We start from the raw sequence: 19,739 nt of genomic DNA on the forward strand, positions 1-19,739 counted from the left end.
ATCTACCTTAGAGAGGGTCTTCCCCTAACTGTTCAGACTCCCAACCACGTTCTCTTCTCGGACGCATCGGACGTAGGCTGGGGTGCGACATTAGACGGTCGGGAATGCTCGGGATTATGGAACTCGAGTCAAAGGACAATGCATTTCAACTGCAAGGAGCTTCTGGCAGTACGTCTGACCTGGCAAAGCTTCAGGTCTCTCCTTCAAGGCAAAGTGGTGGAGGTGAACTCGGACAACACCACGGCTTTGGCGTACATCTCCAAGCAAGGAGGGACCTACTCTCTGACGTTGTACGAGATCGCAAGGGACCTCCTCACCTGGTCAAAAGGTCTAAACATTTCACTAGTACCGAGGTTCATCCAAGGCAACTTGAATGTCATGGCAGATTGTCTCAGTCGGAAGGGACAAATAATTCCAACAGAATGGACCCTCCACAAGGATGTATGCAAGAGACTTTGGGCCACCTGGGGCCAGCCAACCATAGATCTCTTCGCAACCTCGATGACCAAGAGGCTCCCAATATTTTGCTCACCAATCCCGGACCCAGCAGCAGTTCATATAGATGCCTTTCTACTAGATTGGTCACATCTAGATCTATATGCATTCCCTCCGTTCAAGATTGTCAACAAGGTACTGCAGAAGTTCGCCTCTCACGAAGGGACAAGGTTGACGCTAGTTGCTTCCCTCTGGCCCGCGAGAGAATGGTTCACCGAGGTACTTCGATGGCTAGTAGACGTTCCCAGAACACTTCCCCTAAGGGTGGACCTTCTACGTCAGCCACGCGTAAAGAAGGTACACCAAGGCCTCCACGCTCTTCGTCTGACGGCCTTCAGACTATCGAAAGACTCTCGAGAGCTAGAGACTTTTCGAAGGAGGCAGCCAGAGCGATTGCTAGAGCAAGGAGAACATCCACCCTTAGAGTCTACCAATCGAAGTGGGAAATCTTCCGAAACTGGTGCAAGTCAGTATCCGTATCCTCGACCAGTACCCCTGTAACTCAAATAGCTGACTTCCTCTTATATCTGAGGAAAGAACGATCTCTTTCAGCTCCCACTATCAAGGGTTACAGAAGCATGTTGGCATCAGTCTTCCGTCACAGAGGCTTAGATCTTTCCAACATAAAGATCTACAGGACCTCCTTAAGTCTTTTGAGACCACGAAGGAGCGTCGTTTGGTTACACCTGGTTGGAATTTAGACGTGGTACTAAGATTCCTTATGTCAGACAGGTTCGAAACGCTACAATCAGCCTCCCTGAAAGATCTCACCTTAAAGACACTTTTCCTGGTATGCTTAGCCACAGCTAAAAGAGTCAGTGAGATTCATGCCTTCAGCAAGAACATCGGATTCTCATCCGAAACGGCTACATGTTCTACAACTTGGTTTTCTAGCCAAAAACGAGCTGCCTTCTCGGCCTTGGCCAATATCGTTCGATATTCCAAACTTATCGTATGGTTGGAAATGAACTAGAAAGAGTCTTATGTCCTGTAAGAGCTCTTAAGTTCTATTTAAAACGAACTAAACCTTTACGAGGCCCGTCTGAAGCTTTATGGTGTTCAGTTAAGAAACCATCTTTGCCTATGTCAAAGAATGCTTTATCCTATTTTATCAGACTGTTAATACGAGAAGCTCATTCCCATCTGAATGAGGAAGACCAAGCTTTGCTGAAGGTAAGGACACACGAAGTAGAGCTGTCGCAACTTCCGTGGCCTTTAAACAAAATAGATCTCTGCAAAGTATAATCGACGCAACCTATTGGAAAAGCAAGTCAGTGTTCGCGTCTTTTTATCTTAAGAATGTCCAGTCTCTTTACGAGAACTGCTACACTCTGGGACCATTCGTAGCAACGAGTGCAGTAGTGGGTGAGGGCTCAACCACTACAATTCCCTAATTCCATAACCTTTTTAATCTTTCTCTTGAAATGTTTTATTATTGTTTTTGGGTTGTCCGGAAGGCTAAGAAGCCTTTCGCATCCTACTTGATTTGGCGGGTGGTCAAAGTCATTTCTTGAGAAGCGCCTAGATTAGAGGTTTTGATGAGGTCCTGTTGTATGGGTTGCAACCCTTGATACTTCAGATCCTAGGGGTCGCTCAGCATCCTAAGAGGATCGCGAGGCTCCGTAAGGAAGACGTACTTAAAAAGGCAGATTAATTGTTCAAGTCGACTTCCTTACCAGGTACTTATTTATTTTATGTTTGTTATTTTGAATAACTGCTAAAATGAAATACAAAATACTTAGCTCATAATAATGTAAACAAGTAATGCTGGTCTCTACCCACCCCCCTGGGTGTGAATCAGCTTATATAATCACCGGCTAAGTTTAATATTGAAAAATGTTATTTTTATTAATGAAATAAATTTTTGAATATACTTACCCGGTGATTATATATTAAAGGACCCTCCCTTCCTCCCCAATAGAGACCCAGTGGACCGAGGAGAAAATTGGTTCTGTGTTTACATTGAGTACTGAGTACCTGCTAGACAGATGGCGCTGTTGATGTACACCCCCTACCTGCATAGCGATCGCTGGCGTATTTTGAACGTAGAGTTTTTCTGTCGGGCAGCAGAGCTGCAGCTTATATAATCACCGGGTAAGTATATTCAAAAATTTATTTTATTAATAAAAATAACATTTTTTAAACTGCTCTAACAGCCTTAATTTTCATCATAGAGAGGTCAGATTGGTCTCATTCTTTTGGAAAACGCCTGAAGTTTCTCAAAAAATTATCAAAAATATGCAAAAAAAAATGTAAATAGCAGTTTTTTGCAAGGATGTCCCAGTACGTCCATGGGGGTAAAGGGATGAGTTTTGTGAAACGTACCAGTACGTCCATGGGGGGGGGGGTTAAAGGGATAACCTATCCAAAAAATTTGAAAAATATATTTGTTCCGTAACCGAAATACAAACCACGCTATTTACATTGTGTTTACCTTTTAGCGTAGCTGAAATGGCGAGCCATTAGAATTTAACGTGGGTGTATTACCCCGGGGCTAGTTAGCGGGGGGTGGGGGAGTGGTAGCTAGCTACCCCTCCCCCCCTCACACACCGGTGAACTGCTTTCACTTCCACTTTCACTTTTGGCTCGGACATGGACAGACGTCTCTGTCTTTGTCCTCGCTTGGCAGCCATTGTTGTTTTGTCTTTACTTAATCACTTACTTTTCTTTTACTCAATATATATGTAAACATTTTTCGTTGTTTACGGTATGTATATATTTGAGTATAGAAATCAGTAAGTTTCCTTTTCAGAGAGTGTGCTTTTGTGTGTAGTGTACGATATCTCCGTGGAGCCCTCGGCAGTTAGGCTACCATGGTGTAATTTCATGGGTCGCGATCGAGTTTGACTTCGGTCCTTCTCTCTCTCTCTCTCTCTCTTTGAGGTCGTTCACCCTTTTACTACATTACTTTTACTGTACTACGTCTGAGTAGCTTCCTTCCCGTGTGGGTGGGGTTGCTACGCCGTACGTTTTGTCTCAATTAGTTTATGAATCTAATTGTATTTGTTGATTTTTCAGCTTTGTAGAACGATTCCTTTCGGGGTTTTCGTTCTTTCTTTAGTGTTCATTCATTTTTAAATTACATAATTACATAGTTACATAATTATAATTGTTATAATTCTGTGTTGGTTACAGCTCTCCTTCCATGAGTGTAAGTGGTTGTGAGGGCACGTGCCTGTTGTGTAATTCTTGTGTTCCTTTCCCTCGGGATTCCTCTTTGGAGCCTTCCCGGGGGAATGAATGTCAACTAATGATTTTTGTTTTTATTTTTCACAGTTACCGATCTAGTTCGTTTCTGTAATGTGACAACGGAGTGAGCTGTCTTGTTGAGGCCTGGGCATTCGGCTGTTGCTGCCTCCCCTATAGATCGTCAGGGGCTTGTCTCCTTCTCCTGGAAGTCCTCCCGTGACGATTGACAGCTCTCCAGTTCATTTTAGAACACTCAGGAGGCTCGCCTCCTTGGGCGGGTAGCTTTCCTTCCGAGGGAAGTTTTCCTGTCCAGGCTTGAGTTTTTTCTCCCTTGGGGGGTTCTTCTCTTGCCTTTTTTTTTTTCGTGCGACTATGCTCTTGGTGCTGAGCGGTCGCACCTGCAGTTACGCTCAAGGGGCTGGGCAACTGTAGGAGCCCCTCTTCGGAGGATTGCTCTTTTTAGGTCACTGGCTGACCCGTCTCTTCTACGAAGTTTCTCTCTTTCGTTCGCGAGAGAGTACTCTCATAGAGACTCCTCTTCAGAGGACTCTTCTGCTGTTGTTGCTGTTGGCCGCCTTCGCCGTAAGGCTCACCGTCCACTACGTCATAAGGGCCTCCCATCTCTCTATAAGGGTGCTAAGAGTCACCTTTTTGAATCTCCGTATGCAGCCTGCAACTCCTTCTTCTTGACATTCCGCCCCTGGTGCAGATGGACAGCAGTCTGACCTCGTCTTCCGATGGGCAACGGTCTTCCGATGCGGTCTTCCAACGGACAACGGTTCCTTGGGGGCAAAGGGTTGCCTCCCACGGGGGGTGCTTCCCTTGCATGTCAGGGTTCCCCTGCGCGCTTTTCTGCAGTGTTTTCTCCTGCTCAGTGTTAGCACACAGGCGCGCTCTTGCTCAGTGTTAGCGCTCTCCTCATCAGCGTTTTCCGGATCGCCAACGCTCTCCTGTTCGTCAGCGCTCTCCTGATGATCGTCGCTGCTGTTCCTGTTGGTTCCTGTTACGCGCCATGTGCGCCCACGTTCGTCCGCGCAATCTAGAACTTCGGTTCAGGTCTTGGACAAGGACTCTTCTTCTACGCACAGGATTCCACGCATTGCCTTCTGCTCGCCAGCGATCACCAGCTCGCCAGCGACCACAGACACGTCAACGTTCGCCTGCTCGTCAGCGATCTCCTGCGTGTCAACGATCGCCATCGATCCGCCACGCGTGTCAGGTCCCCTGGACACCATCAGTAGCGATCTAGCGCTCGCCTGCTGTGGGCCACGATCTCCGGTAGCTGAGTCTTTCCGTAGATCTTCCTCCTGCTCGCCAGCGCTCACCTTTACTTCTGTCCTTCTGTGCGCCAGCTTTCTTCAATCGCCAGCGCACATCTGCGCGCCCTTTCCTGCCACGCACCTATGGGCGCCAACGGTTTTCCTGACCGTCCAGGATCGCCTGATTAACAGCTTGCTTCAGCGCTCACCTTCCTGATGCACCTGCGCGCCTTCTGTTTAGCGCAATGCGCGCTAACCATCCCTAGTCTCTTACGCGTTAGCGATCGCCTACGCGCCCGCGCGATTCTTTGCCGGCACGCTAGCGTTTTGTTAACGCACCACCGCTCGCCAACGCGCCTTCACTCGCCTACAGGCCATCGCTCGCCAAGACGCGCCATTCCCCGTCAACGCGCCATCGCCCGCCTACGCGCCATTCCTCGTCAACGCGCCATCGCCCGCCTACGCGCCATTCCTCGTCAACGCGCCATCGCCCGCCTACGCGCCATTCCTCGTCAAGGCGTCATCGCCCGCCTACGCGCCATCGGTCTCCTGACCGCCTGCGCTCACCCGCGCGCCCACGTGCCTGCGCAACCACACGCCCACGTGCCCGCGTTCCTACGCGCATGCGCTCCAATGTTCGCCCGCGCGCGAACCAACAGTATTCCATCGCGCGGACCAACGGTGTTCCGTCACGCGAACCAATGGTGTTCCGTCACGCGAACCAACGGTGTTCCGTCGCGCGAACCGACAGTGTTCCATCGCGCGAATGTCGGCTCAATTCCTGCAGTATCCATTGCTCGCCGACCACCAGCTCTCGCCCTTCCTACCACGCTCGCCCTCCTTCTGCGCTCCCTCACGCACTTTCGTCTGCGCTCCTGCTTGCACGCGCATGGGCGCTTCCACGTTCGGCCACGCGCAAACCATTGATTTACCTTCGCGCGAGCGCCAGGGCGATTGCGACCACCAGGGTTTCGCAACATGGCCAGCCTGGCAAGTCTTCTGGAGCGTATTTCCAGAACACGGTCTTCACCCCGTAAACGCAGAGCATGGCACATGCAAGAGCAGGAAGAATCTTCAGGGAGGTCTGAGCAACATTCTTTTTTCCAGAACTTGGGTTAGCCCTTCCTCGTCATTCCCTGGAAGGGTCTTGCCAGGGAGCTTTCCGTTCGAGATTTCTCTGCCGGGCAAGGGGTGACTGGTTTACCCCTTCCTCTTCTCCATCTCGTGGAAGGGGCTTACCAGGTCCTTTCCCTCCTCGGTTGAGACCCGAGGTTTTGTACAAGGAAGGTCATGGGTACTTTCCGCCTCTCGGGCTCAAGCACCTTGGCGTTTCATCGCCAAGTTTCGAACTTGCGGGCAAGCTCGAGGTTGGACCATCTAGACGAGTGACCGAGGGCTTCCTCTCGGGTGTCTCCTCCATGGATGTCGACAAGCTCAGACACTCTTCCATCCTTGGGAAGAGCTTGTTTGTGCCCAAGGACAGGGACATGGACAGCAGTTGTGCGGAGGAAGTCGACTTCCATTTTCACTCCTCCAAGGCGCTTTCTTCCAGACCCTGCAGGCCTCCAGCGCCTCTTCTTTCAGCCTCGTCGGCCTAAGTTATCGGACCGGCTACGGCAGCTAAGACAAGGTGTCCAATAGCAGTCCCCTCCTGTCAGGAACAGGTAGTACGGGAACTCTCCTGGTGGGGCATAATCCTAGAGGGAGCGGCAGAGTTCACAAACTCCAGGATTGGCAACCCCCCCTTGCAGGTCTCACGCTGGGAGGATGCCTAAGGTTACTCATCCGGATAACAGCTTCCCGATGCCGATTCCTGCACGATCTCTGTGATCAGCCAAGGATATCGTGCCTCGCTCTTACCATCTCTCCGTCTCTATCAGCGAATTCAGTGTCACTGAACCTCTATGCCATGGGGTCGGCAAGAGTTTTTGCCCGTTTGGGCAGAATGATCCATGCTTTAGGAGAAGGTCCTCCATAGGATCGTCGACGGCTTCACCCCCCGGCTTCTTCAGTCAATCCTTTCTCGTAGGAAAGCATCTGAGACGGGAATTCCGTAGTCGACCTCTCAGCTCTGTTCAAGTTTGTCGAACAAACTTCGTCCAGCGTGGAACAGCAGAATCGATCAGACTGGTAACGAGGCGGCAGGACTCCTTAGGCCCTGGATCGGAAGGACGGGTACTTCCAGTTTCCATTCCATCCATCTTCCAGGAAGCTCTTGGAATTCAGCCTAGACTTAAGATGCGGTGTGGCAATCCCGCTGCGGCATCGCAGGTTTTTCCCCAAAGAACTCTCCCTGCTTTCCTCATGGCCGCTCAGGTACAGGCTTCCACCTCCTTCGCCTTTTGGAGGTCTGGTCAACTCCGGTAGGCTCGGGTTCGACCTTCTTCAACGCCGGGACAAGCTTTCGGGTCCTTACCATGAGTGAGGGATCATGGTAATTTGCTAGGAGCCTTCTCTACTTATGCCTCAACATCTGGGGTATCTAGCCATGATATTGAGTCAACGGCCATACCACGTTGAAAACACCGCTTCTCGTCCGATCAGCGAAGTTAAGCAACGTTGGGCTGGTCAGTACTTGGATGGGTGACCGCCTGGGTACGCCAGATGCTGTTTCCTCCTTCTCCGAGCCTTCCCTTCAGTTGACTGTGGCAAGGCTGAGGAGAGTTGCAGTACCTGTTCTCAGTCAAGCAGAGCTTTCAGCCCTTCCTTGGAACGTTTCCTGAGTCTCTTTTCCTCATTGACCCGTCTAAAGTCCCGAACGGTCGCCTCAGGATAAGTTCCCTGTGAGGCGGCCTAAGTTCCGGTGGTATCAAAGCAACGGTTAACCGGACTTTCTGGCCCCTAGGGGACTAGCGGGACGTTTAGACCTGCAATGGGTGTTGACCTATGGAACCTCTTGATGGGAGTGGATATTCTCGTCCTGTCCCCACATTTTGATGCTGTTCTCGGACTCGTCAAAGAAAAGGGGGGCCGCATGTTCCGGTTCAGGCCTATGGCCAGGACCTGAAGGATACCTCTCCATCATTCAGGCAGGCTTAGGGGCCGTAGTCTGGCCCCTCTACAGATCCTACAGTTCCTGCCGAGTCGCTCCGTGCCCAACGACTTCATGGTACTGGCGTATTCCAACCAGCAAGGGACGCATTTTCATACCTTCGCATCTTGCAGTAGAGATACTGAGATGATCCGAGGTCCTCTCTATACCACTATCGGCTCACTCATTCCGGGCACAGGAATGTTCTCACCAACTATCTGGGCAGAGCCTCACAGATAGAGGGTACCTGGGGGTCTTTGGCCTTTAGTAGCCAGCAAGTCCTGGCCTGGGGGACCTGATCGCGACAGCCTGGAACTTCAAGCTTCCGCTGTTCTTACCCTCCAGTCTCAGACCCCAAGACTCTTTGGCAAAATGCTTTCCGGTGATGGTGGGACAACATCGACGCCTGCGTCTTCCCACCAGTGTTGTCTGTTGAGAATGGGTCTCAACAAGACCAGGTTGTCTGTCAACCTTTCGATGGCCCTGAGAGCTCCACTGTGACTATACGCGGAACGGTTTCCGGACTCTCTGCTTCCCCTGACGGAACTCCCGGAAGAGCTTCTCCTACGGCACAGGCTACTCTAACAACCACACTACAACATCTTTCACGAGCCGTGGCATCGCTTCGGCTTCGTGCCTGGAGACACTACGCCGCCACCTCAAGAAGAGACAACCTACTATAGTCGCGGAGCGGAGATCGCATCACCTGCGATAGTCATCCGCAGGGGTCTACCAGGCGAAGTGGAGAGTCTTCTGTGGTTGGTGTCGTGGGAGAGATACCTCTTCCCTTGAAGCCTCTTCTCCAGCAATAACGGACTTATTGCTTTTCGGCGGGAGGAAACTCCTTTCCGCTCTCAGCAATGAAGCCTGTCGCTCAGCCTTTCTCTGGCCTTCAGGCTGAAAGGAATAGACTTTTTCCTTCCCGCTGGACCTTTCTTCGCTCATGCAAAGCTGCGAACGTCCCTGCCCCCAGTCGTAGTGAGACCACCTCCATGGAGCATGGTTCGAACTTTTAGTCCCTTAAGAGATCTTCTCAAGAACCATTACGTCAGGCCCCTGATCGTATTCCGTCTTGGGGGACGGTGCTCCTGCTCACTCTGGCCTCGGCCAGAGTGAGCAGGAGTTATCTTTGGGAACTGCTGCAGTTTGTCCTCACGTGCAGCCAGGTTGGGAGCACAGGAAGGACACGGGTGAGTCTCCAGTATACCTCTTCATCTCGACCTGAATCCAGACCCTCCTCCGTCACGTCGCCCTACAGCACGATGTCGGATACATCGCAACGTCCCTCGCCTTCGAGTAGTATTACTCTGTGACGCAGGTACTACAAGCTGGAGTCTGGAAGCGTCTAATGTCCTTCGCAGACCGCTTCCTGCAGGACATGACCCACAGGAGTATCGATACGTTTCTATCGCTCTGTGGTGGCTACACAACAGCTGGTCTAACCTCAGGCTCCTTTTTGGACAGGTAGCAGAAGGTTGAGGGCATTGTTATCAGGTTTTAGTCTGCATGAACGAAAGAAGTATGTCTAGCCCTTACTTCTTTCTTCATTGTCCCCTCTACTGGGGAAGTAGCATCCTGGTCTCTGCATAGCTGACCTCAAACCTCTGCAGGTAAACCATGCTTCCTTGTGTTCCGAGCATTGAGTCAATACTGTAGCGTCCCCCATACCCTGGCGAGGTGGTATTGGGAACGTCCTAACCCAGAGTTTCTTCTGGAACTCCAGGTCAACTGCCTAGGACGGGTCACACTTCTTCCTTCACACAAGCTTATGTAGGCCACACGTTTCCTTGCGGAGCAAGGAACTTGTGAGGTGCAGGGACTCCTTTTCTCGAGTGCGACTCACTCGGATTTTGAGTCCCCGGGTAAAGCCAAAGCCAGTATGGCTGGGGACTTTCCACCCTTCCTAAGGGGTAAGTCACCTAATGTAAATAGCGTGGTTTGTATTTCGGTTACGGAACAAATGACAAATTCGGAGATAATTTGTATTTTTCCCAACCATATAAACCTTAGCTATTTACACATATTTGCCCGCCAGCCCTGTCCCCCAAGACAAGTCCTACCTCTAAGTGAAGTGAAGCAGTTCACCGGTGTGTGAGGGGGGGAGGGGTAGCTAGCTACCACTCCCCTACCCCCCCGCTAACTAGCGCGGGGGTAATACACCCTCGTTAAATTCTAATGGCTCGCCATTTCAGCTACGCTAAAAGGTAAACCCTTTGTAAATAGCTAAGGTTTGTATGGTTAGGAAAAATACAAATTATCTCCGAATTTGTCATATTTCGATGATAATCATAAAGATATTATGATACAACAAAGTAAAACTGCAAGTGTTCTCTATTTTGGTATAACTTAATCGTGCGTTGGCTGTAGACGCATTGGTGTGATATGTATAGCAATATGGGGTCCTTAGGCAAATAGGTGGTTTCTGTGGTGAGATGGTATTTATCCGTCTTGTTTGATGCGACGAGTAAACTATTAGAATACTGTAAGATAATAGTTACAGAGAAAGTGTGATTGGTTTATGTGTATTATTTGTGTTTTGAACATTTCTGGGGACAATAACTAGCAGAAACCCATATTTGCTTATTTATGGTGGGTCGACTACCACAACTAAAAACTTGAAACGCCTTTGAACACACCCTATATCAGTGTAGCGGTCTTACGACCAACCCCCTTACCCAAGTATATTTATGGGTATATTTGTCCTCGAGAGTAACGCTATTTAATCATTGGTCTTTGTGCTGCTGTGTCTTGCATCTCTCTCTTAATTTATTATCTTCCTCCTCCTTGGTTCTACCCATTTGTGTGGCCGAGTATTTTGCCATTACAAGAGCTGCTTACCAGAGCTAAAGTCTCCCTTCTACCCTTACCAAGTGGAAAGTAGCCACTGAACAATTACAATGCAGTAGTTAACAACTTGAGTGAAGAAGAATTTTCTGGTTATCTTCAGTGTTGTCGGGTGTGTGAGGGAAGAGGAGAACGTGTAAAGTATAGGCTAGACTATTTGGTGTAAGTGTAGGCAAAGGAAAAAGCCGTAACCAGAGGTGAATCCATTATAGTACAGTACTATTAAGCCAGTTAAAAGGACCCAATAATGCTAGCAGTAGTATCTCAACGGGCAGCTGCTGGCTTGCCAGTCATTAGCAGGGAAGCATCACACCCTGCTCGCTCACTATAACTCTACTTTGATTTCAGCAGTCGGTGGAGACAAAGCCCTGTCCCCACTGGGTTGAAACTGGACAAATTCCAGCTTTACGCTTGGTCTCTGTTCCCGGTATGAGGATATACAATAGTGTCTTGGGAATTATTATTATTACTACCGGTACTTGCTAAGCTACAACCCTAGTTGGAAGAGCAGGATGCTCCAAGTCCAAGGGCTCCAACAGGGAAAAAATAGCCCAGTGAGGAAAGGAAATAAACTATAAGAGAACTAATATTTTGATAACAATAACAGCATTAAGATCATTCTTTCATGTATATATCATTACAACTTGAAAAAAAAAATCAAGAATAAGAGAAATAGTAAATAATAGTGTGTCCAATTTTACCCTCAAGCAAGAAAACTCTACCCTAAGACAGTGGAAGACCCTAGAACAGGGGCTATGGCACTACCCAAGATATTGCTTTAGTCAAGAACTTGATTAATATTATCATGTTACCTTTAACGCCCTAGGCTGGCCAAGGGGGAAAGCTCATTCTCACCTTCTTGGAGTTAGACTTCTATGAAGTCTTAGGATCAGACGTCTTTCCTTCTGTGTCTATTTGCCAACCCTCCGTGGTTTTCTGACAGACACACATGAATAACACACATCCTAGTGAGTGCTGTTGATTCAACGTTTTCAGTCTCGCTTATCGGAAGCCAGTTGCTTTCCGAGTCTGGCGATCAACTCGCTTCCAGCAATTTGGTATGGTGATCAAATTGTTTCAGCGATTTGAATTCCTCTCAGTGTCCTCAGCTCACATTCAGGGGGAAGCTAGCATTTCACTTGAGAGAGATGCTTTAGCCAGGATCTTCCTCTGAGCCCGCCAACCCTCCGGGGTTTTATGGCAGATGCTGTCGCAAGCGTTTGCTGTTGTCCTGACCAGGTGGTTCAGAAGTGCAATAGCGAGTACTCAGTTCACAAATTATCCTCGCCGATCAGCTCACCTGGCTGGGTTGAGAGCCCGGCATCATAAGCTAGCACTCGGCTCGATCCCCATGGCTCGTGCACGCCCTTGCACAACTGAGATTGCTCTACCTGCTTTGGTAAAATTCACAAGCAAGGCTCACTCACCTTTTGCCGCGCTCCCAATGCCCCCCGTCTCCCACTCGTCCACAATCGGTGATCCTACTTCATCCAGGGGGTTAGTAGAGCATGAACCAGGTTTGTGCTCCCCTGGGGCTTGCACCCATGTCAACCTGAAAGACATGTAGAAAGCAATTGTTCACTCAAGGTCATTGCTGAGCTTTTCCCTGCGTTCAGCAGCATGCGCTCAAGGCAATCGCTTGCCTCACACCTTAACTCTCTTGAGCGTATGAATATCCTTTCTACACCCCAAATGTGGATGAGACAGTCAGAGATATACAATAGGGGTTTATTCAACTGCTGAGGCACTGACATCATTCTAAAACCAAAATGGGTAGGTCTTCTTATTGAGAGGTTTGTTCCATCAAGTTGAGTACTGGTGTTTTCTCTGGAACTGAGGAGACCTGTCTGGGGTGCAAAATGGTGGCAGGTGCAGGCTTCGGAGGAGGTTGAGGAGTTGTGCGTGTGGATGCTCGAACAAATCCTCTGGCGTGTTACGTCATCCAGGACACACTGCAGGGGCAGGACATCCTACCAAGTGGTCTGACGACCTGTAGACATTTTTATGGTGGCCAGGGATTGCTCTAGCCAACTTGCCACTTTACTGGGAACAGTTTTGAGGAGCTTGCGCCTTGGGTTTCTTTTGTCCAGGTTACACCGTGGGTATGCTGACTTATACAAGGAGGCCAACTGCATAGAGTAAATTTTCAACAGTTCGGCCTTCTCCCAGGTGGCGCTCTGGAATCGGGCCATCCTCCCAGTGTCTCGTCTCTCGGGATCCTTAGCACCAGTCGAGTTGGAGATCCTTCATTTCCAGGTTGGATGTCTCAGAACCCCCATAGGCTGAGAAAGCCTGCTTCCCCCTTCAGGTACCTTCCAAGCTCAGTAGTCCATCGACTGGATCTTTCTGCCGTGTATCTACCGACTGGCGCAGGAGGTCTCAAAATCTGTAAGGAATTGGGTAAAACTTTGGCCAGATTCCATCAGAAAGATTTAAGTCATATAGATGGTAGTCTGACTAAAGGGTTTTGACATCCTTAGTAGAATCACCGTCAGCTGAGCTGACACCGGAGCAGGAGCTGTAAGAGTCGCCAGAGGTACCACTTGCCGGAATCATCTTCACAGGTCAACTCCCTTTCACAGTCAGTATTACTGATATAGCTGGTCTATTGTCAACCTTAGTTTGGCATTTCTGTTTGGGAATGGCCCCCATCTTAGCAGGATGCGCTGGAACATCTTACAGTCTGCCCAGTCAGCCAAGAACTGCTTCCTTAGTCCACATATAGGGCTGCCTAGTAGTTGCCGGAATAGGTTGGGAGGCAAGTTTGTGCCCCTATTAAAGGACTTGAATTTGTCTAGTTAAGGAAAAATAGAAAATACTTTTAAGAATTTTGATTTTGATTTTCGTGTCTTTTGTACCTGAGGTTAGAAAGGTAAGACTGATTAATTGATATTAATTCAAAATAGAGTAAAAGACTTGGATTTTAGCCATTGTGCATTATTGCTCAAAGAATGCTAGTCTTTGATAGGAATTGGATATTTGCCTCAGAACAATGCTTCTTATGCATGCAAGATACATTCAATGATAGGTCCTCAACAATATGAGAAGTTCTGATTTTTAATCATTTTTCATCTTATTTCAGGTCTCTGCGAAGATGAAAGCGCTGCTGGAGAAGTCTGGGGGAAATGTCTGTCTAAAGGTGAAGGACATTACTTTAAAATCAAGTTGTAAAAGGAGACCCGCTAAGATGATGTTGAGGACTGTGAGGGACAATGAAAGAAGTCCTTTTAGTCATGCAGATGACTAAGGGACAGATGGTCATCATACAGACACCATAGTTACCGTAGAAGATAATGCCGATAATGCCGTTGAGAAATCGGCTGGATGCACAGCATGTCGGCTCATTACAGATTTTGTCGTTATTGTATGTCATCAAGACCATTCTACATCTCTTCAATAAAGGTAAGAAGGATTTAGATACCTATGAAGGGTAAACTAATCATAATTCCTTATGGAAACAATTCATTTGTAGGCTGTCAAGTTTCTTGAAAGATGATTGTAAATGAAGGGTATTGTGTTGTGTTGGTTAGTTTATGTAGGGAATCTCTTTAGGTCCTGCATTTACAAACTTGCTAAGCTCCAACCAGCATATCCATTAAACTGAGGGACAGCTGTACTCTATTCAGAATGTGTTGTTGCTTTGGTGTGATACAATAAACAGTTATTTGGTGGTTGTATTTACTCTTCTCAGATAATGTCCATGGCACTAAGTAATGTAAAGTGTTAAGTATCAAGAAACATTATCAGATCCAATCACCTTTTAGAGTACTTGTTCTTATATGAATGTCAACTGTCGTCCCTTAATAGGAGAATGATTTCAATGACAGGCATCAGAGTATTCGCATCAATTTCGGTTGTAGGATAGCATTGTTATTACTACCTAAGCTGTGACTCTAGTTGGAAAAGCAGAATGCTACAAGAAGTTAACTCTTGTGGTTGTTTGTGACTGATCTGGTCTAACACATTTCAACTACTCCTGATTGGTGATGCACCCTCTCACCTGTCTGGCCAGGGAAGTAGCACATCTAAGCCCTGTTTGTTCCGTAACCGAAATACAAACCACGCTATTTAAATAGGGTATTACTTTCGGCGTAGCCGAAATGACGAGCCATTAGGATTTTAACGAGGGTTTACTACCCCCTCGCTAGTTAGCGTGGGGGTAGGGAAGGGGTAGCTAGCTATCCCTCCCCCCCCCCCTCACACACCGGTGACTAGCTCACTTTGCTTTTGGCTCGGGTGATGAACAGACGTGTCTGCTCCCACTCTCGCTTGACAGCCTTTGATCTTTTTTTTTTTGCTTTTTCTTTGCAGTTGTGTGTTTGGAAGTTGGCCTCTACTATGGTTCTCCTGCGCGCCCGCGCGCACCATCTCCTGCACGCCATCGCTCCCATGCACGCCCACGCACCCACGAGCCTGCTCGCCATAGATCGCCTGCGCGCCCGCGCGCACCCTCACCTGTGCGCAGTCGCTCACCTGCGCGCTATCGCTCTCCTGTGCGCCATCGCTCTCCTGCGCGCCATCGCTCGCCTGCGCGCCAGCCCTCGCCTGCGCGCCAGCCCTCGCCCGCGTGCCCACGTGCGCCCTCGCCCACGCGCGCCCTCGCCCGCACGCCCGTGCCTTCATCTCCGCGCGCACACGTGCGCGAACCTGGGATTATTCCATCGTGCGATTCCCACCGGGTTTCGCAGCGCGAGCCCCCGAGCAGGACTTCAGGAACGAGAGAAGCCAGTTCGTTGTCTTCACGTCCCCCCCCCCCCGGCAAGCGCAGATCAGCGCGCTCGCGGGAGGAGGGGAGGTCTTAAGATAGGTCCAGGCACCAATCTTCTTCCCTTTCTTTGCAGGCAGGCCCCGTTATAGTATCTACTCCGAAGGATCGCCCGATCCCCTTCCCTCCAGAGAGAGTCTTTGACACTGCGTCTGTCAGTAAGCAGCCATGGTTTAGGTCCCTTATCAGAGCTGTCTTCCAGGCTGTCAAGCCTGCCTTCTCTGAGTTGGGCCTCAAACCAAGGGCAGCTCCGACCCCACTGAAGAGGAAGAGAGGAGTAGAGGTCGTGGTGACTTCTCCCAGTGTTAAGCTGGCTCCTAAGAAATCCGTAAGGAAGGCTCCTTCCCCCCCTCAGACTTTCTCTTTTTCGTCCTCGGGAGTCTACCGAGGCGAGGCCTTCTCCTATCGCACCAATGAGAGAAACCCCACCTCGAGCAGTAGAATCGTCTCGTGTAGGGGCGGAGAAGAGCCCTCAGACTTCGTTATTGGACTCCTTTATCCTTCTTAGGAGGGAACCGAAGGACTCTAAGACCATCCCTAAGTCTTCTTCCAGGATTCGACTGGAGCCAACGAGACCCGCAGAGAACGTCCACGTGTCCCCCCAAGTAGAGCCTTTGGAGACGGGAGACTTTGCTGCCAGTCCTCCAGGGGGGAGAGCAGCAGGAGTCAGACATGCCTTCTGGCAGGTCTTGACCCTGATGAGGCCGGGTTCCCAGACCCCGAGATTCCTCCTCGTGAGGGCAAGGACACGGTCCTGGATCGAGTCTTTGGCACTCAGAAACCCGCTAAGGCCAGTGCGGCTTTGTCCTGGTCCCAAGGGATGAAGAGTGCCAGGGATAAGGTTGAGGGCCAGCTCTCCGAGCTCGCCTCCTCCAGCCGTTCCACTGCTGGCAACAAGCTCCTCCCGCCTCCTCGTGTCCACCAGAGGAGGTATTTTGAGATCATTGAGGAGTCTTGCTTAGCTCTTCTTTCACCACTCTGTGGAAGAGCTTACCAAGGGAGTCCCTCTTGAGAGACACTCTAGCCGGCAAGTGGCTTTCTCGGCGACAGGAATCCTAAGCCAGGAAAAGGTCGCGAAGTGTGCCATGCAGGCTACTTTGTGGCTGGACGTCTGGTTGGGGTCTCTTGACATCCTGCTGCGATCCGAGGATCTGTCCAAGGAGAGCACCAGGAAGGCCCTGGAGACCTTCCTCCTTTTGGGCACCCGCACCATCGAGTTTCTGGCCCACCAAGTCTCGAACTTGTGGGCCAATTCGATCTTGAAACGACGTGATGCGGTGGCAGAAAGGTTCCATTCGAAGGTCCCGGCCGTCGAAGTCAGCAGGCTCAGACATTCCTCCCTTTTAGGAAAGAGTCTGTTTGAGCCCAAAGATGTGGAACAGGCAACTGAGAGGTGGAGGAAATCCAATCAGGACTCTCTCCTCCAAAGGGCTTTCACAACGAAGCCCTACAAATCTCCAGCACCTCCTCCAAAGGGCTCTCACAACAAAGCCCTACAAACCTCCAGCACCTAAACAACCTCGCCCGTCCAAGACGACGAAACCGGCAGTGGCAGCAAAGACGACGGTGTCCAAACAGCAGCCCTTTCCTGTCAAAGACAACAAAGGCAAAAAGTTCTCCAGGGGAGGCAAGAATCCTAGAGGGAGTGGCTGAGGCCGCAAACGCTACGATTGGCAGTCCCCCTGCATGTCCACCAGTGGGGGGATGCCTACAAAGTTGCGCAATCAGGTGGCAGCAACTCGGGGCCGATTCCTGGACGATTTCCGTAATCGGTCAGGGATATCGCGTCCCGTTCACAACATCTCTACCTCCCCTGACAGCGAATCCAGTGTCGAGCTCCTACGCCATGGGATCGGTAAAGGGGCTAGCCCTACGGGCAGAAGTCGAGACCATGTTAAAGAAGGATGCTCTCCAAGAGGTCGTCGACGGTTCCCCAGGCTTCTTTAGTCGACTCTTTCTTGTAAAGAAGGCGTCTGGAGGCTGGAGACCAGTCATCGACCTCTCAGCTCTGAATAGGCTTGTCAAACAAACATCGTTCAGCATGGAGACGGCAGACACGGTCAGACTAGCAGTGAAACCACAAGACTTCATGTGTACACTGGATCTGAAGGACGCGTACTTCCAGATCCCAATCCATCCGTCTTCAAGGAGGTACTTAAGATTCAGCCTAGACAACAAGATCTACCAGTTCAAGGTGCTGTGTTTTGGTCTCTCCACAGCACCTCAAGTTTTCACCAGTGTTCACCCTGATCTCTTCGTGGGCACACAGGATCGGCATCCATCTCCTCCGCTATCTGGACGACTGGGTGATCCTGGCAGACTCGGAGTCGACCTTTCTTCGACACCGGGACAAGCTTCTGGGACTTTGCCAAGATCTAGGGATCATGGTAAATCTCAAGAAGTCTTCTCTGCTTCCTTCTCAAAGACTGGTATATCTAGGCATGATCATAAACACCAATCTCCACAAAGCCTTCCCATCAGACAACAGGATAGCAAGGCTGAGGAGGGTCGCGAATCCTTTCCTCAGACGAGAAGAGCTCCCAGCCCAATCGTGGTTACGTCTCCTCGGTCACCTCTCATCCCTGGCCCGTCTAGTTCCCAATGGTCGCCTCAGAATGAGATCTCTCTAGTGGCTACTCAAGTCCCGGTGGAATTAGGGTCTCGATTCCCCGGACGTCATGATCCCTATGGGTCCTGCAGAACAGACGGACTTTCAGTGGTGGTTGGCAGACGAAAACCTACGAAGGGGAGTGGATCTTCTCGTCCTCCCCCCGGATTTGATGCTGTTTTCGGACGCCTCAAAGAAGGGGTTGGGGGCCCATGTTCTGAATCACAGGACCTCATGCCTGTGGTGAGAATCAGAAAAGTGCCTCCATATAAATCTGCTAGGAATGAATGCCGTATTTCTGGCCCTTCAACAGTTCCAACAATACCTGGCGGGTCACTCTTTGGTGGTGATGAGCGACAACACCACAGTAGTGGCTTACATCAACAAGCAAGGATGTACCTTTTCAAAGCAGCTATCCCATCTCGCAGTAGAGATACTGAGATGGACCGAAGTCCACTCGATTCCACTTTCAGCTTGCTTCATTCCAGCAAGAGGAATGTGCTCGCCGACAGTCTGAGCAGAGCGTCTCAGATAATGAGTACTGAGTGGTCTTTGGATCCTCAAGTAGCCAACAAAGTCCTGACTTTGTGGGGTTCCCCAACTGTGGATCTGTTCGCTACAGCGCTGAACTTCAAGCTCCCGCTGTACTGCTCCCCAGTCCCGGATCCCAAGGCACTCTGGCAAGATGCCTTCCAACAACGGTGGGACAACATTGACGTGTACGCCTTTCCCCCGTTCTGTCTGATGAGGAAGGTGCTCAACAAGACCAGAAAATCGGTCAATCTCTCAATGACCCGTATAGCTCCGCTATGGCATCATGTGGAATGGTTTCCAGACCTTCTGCAACTCCTAACGGAACTTCCGTGAGAACTCCCTCCAAGACACGAGCTACTCAATCAACCACACGCCAACATCTTTCACAAAGCCGTAGCTTCGCTTCGACTTCACGCCTGGAGACTATCCAGCATCTCCTCACTGAGAGAGGATTTTCGCAGCAAGTTGCGAACAGGATGTCTGGACACCTGCGAAAGTCATCCGCAGGGGTCTACCAGGCAAAGTGGCGAGTTTTCTGTGATTGGTGTCGTGGATGGGGTATCTCTCCACTCGATGCCACTATTCCAGCAATAGCGGAGTTCTTCGTATATTTGCGAGAAGAAATGCGTCTTTCAGTCTCGGCAGTGAAAGGCTATCGCTCAGCTTTTAGTCTAGCCATCAGGCTCAAAGGAGTGGACATTTCTTCTTCGCTGGAACTTTCCCTACTCATACGAAGTTATGAACTTACCTGCCCTCAGTCGGAAGTGAGACCTCCTCCATGGAACGTGGTTCGAGTTCTCAGGTCTCTTAAGAGACCTCCCTACGAACCATTACGCCAGGCTTCAGATCGCCATCTAACTTGGAAGACGGTGTTTCTACTAGCTTTGGCCTCGGCCAAGCGAGTCAGCGAACTTAATTGTCTCTTGTATGACATCGCCCATTCAAGGGGATGGGGGGAGGTAACGTTCAGATTCGTCGCTGAGTTTGTTGCTAAGACTCAGAATCCAGGAGTGC

The 19,739-nt window shown here is 49.9% G+C and overlaps 1 long non-coding RNA gene and 1 pseudogene across 2 annotated transcripts in view; both read left to right on the forward strand.

The window, feature by feature from the left end:
* The window catches only part of LOC137633386 (uncharacterized), a 90,533-nt gene that overhangs the window by 21,853 nt on the left and 48,941 nt on the right, over nucleotides 1–19,739 (forward strand). For both annotated transcript variants that reach the window (XR_011042186.1, XR_011042187.1), the window contains exon 2: nucleotides 13,901–14,220. This is a non-coding gene — a long non-coding RNA (uncharacterized lncRNA). The remainder of the gene's footprint in view (nucleotides 1–13,900; nucleotides 14,221–19,739) is intronic.
* LOC137634075 (5S ribosomal RNA) lies at nucleotides 7,442–7,559 on the forward strand (annotated as a pseudogene).

Source organism: Palaemon carinicauda, chromosome 43 (assembly GCF_036898095.1).
Source record: "Palaemon carinicauda isolate YSFRI2023 chromosome 43, ASM3689809v2, whole genome shotgun sequence".
Lineage (NCBI taxonomy): Eukaryota > Metazoa > Arthropoda > Malacostraca > Decapoda > Palaemonidae > Palaemon > Palaemon carinicauda.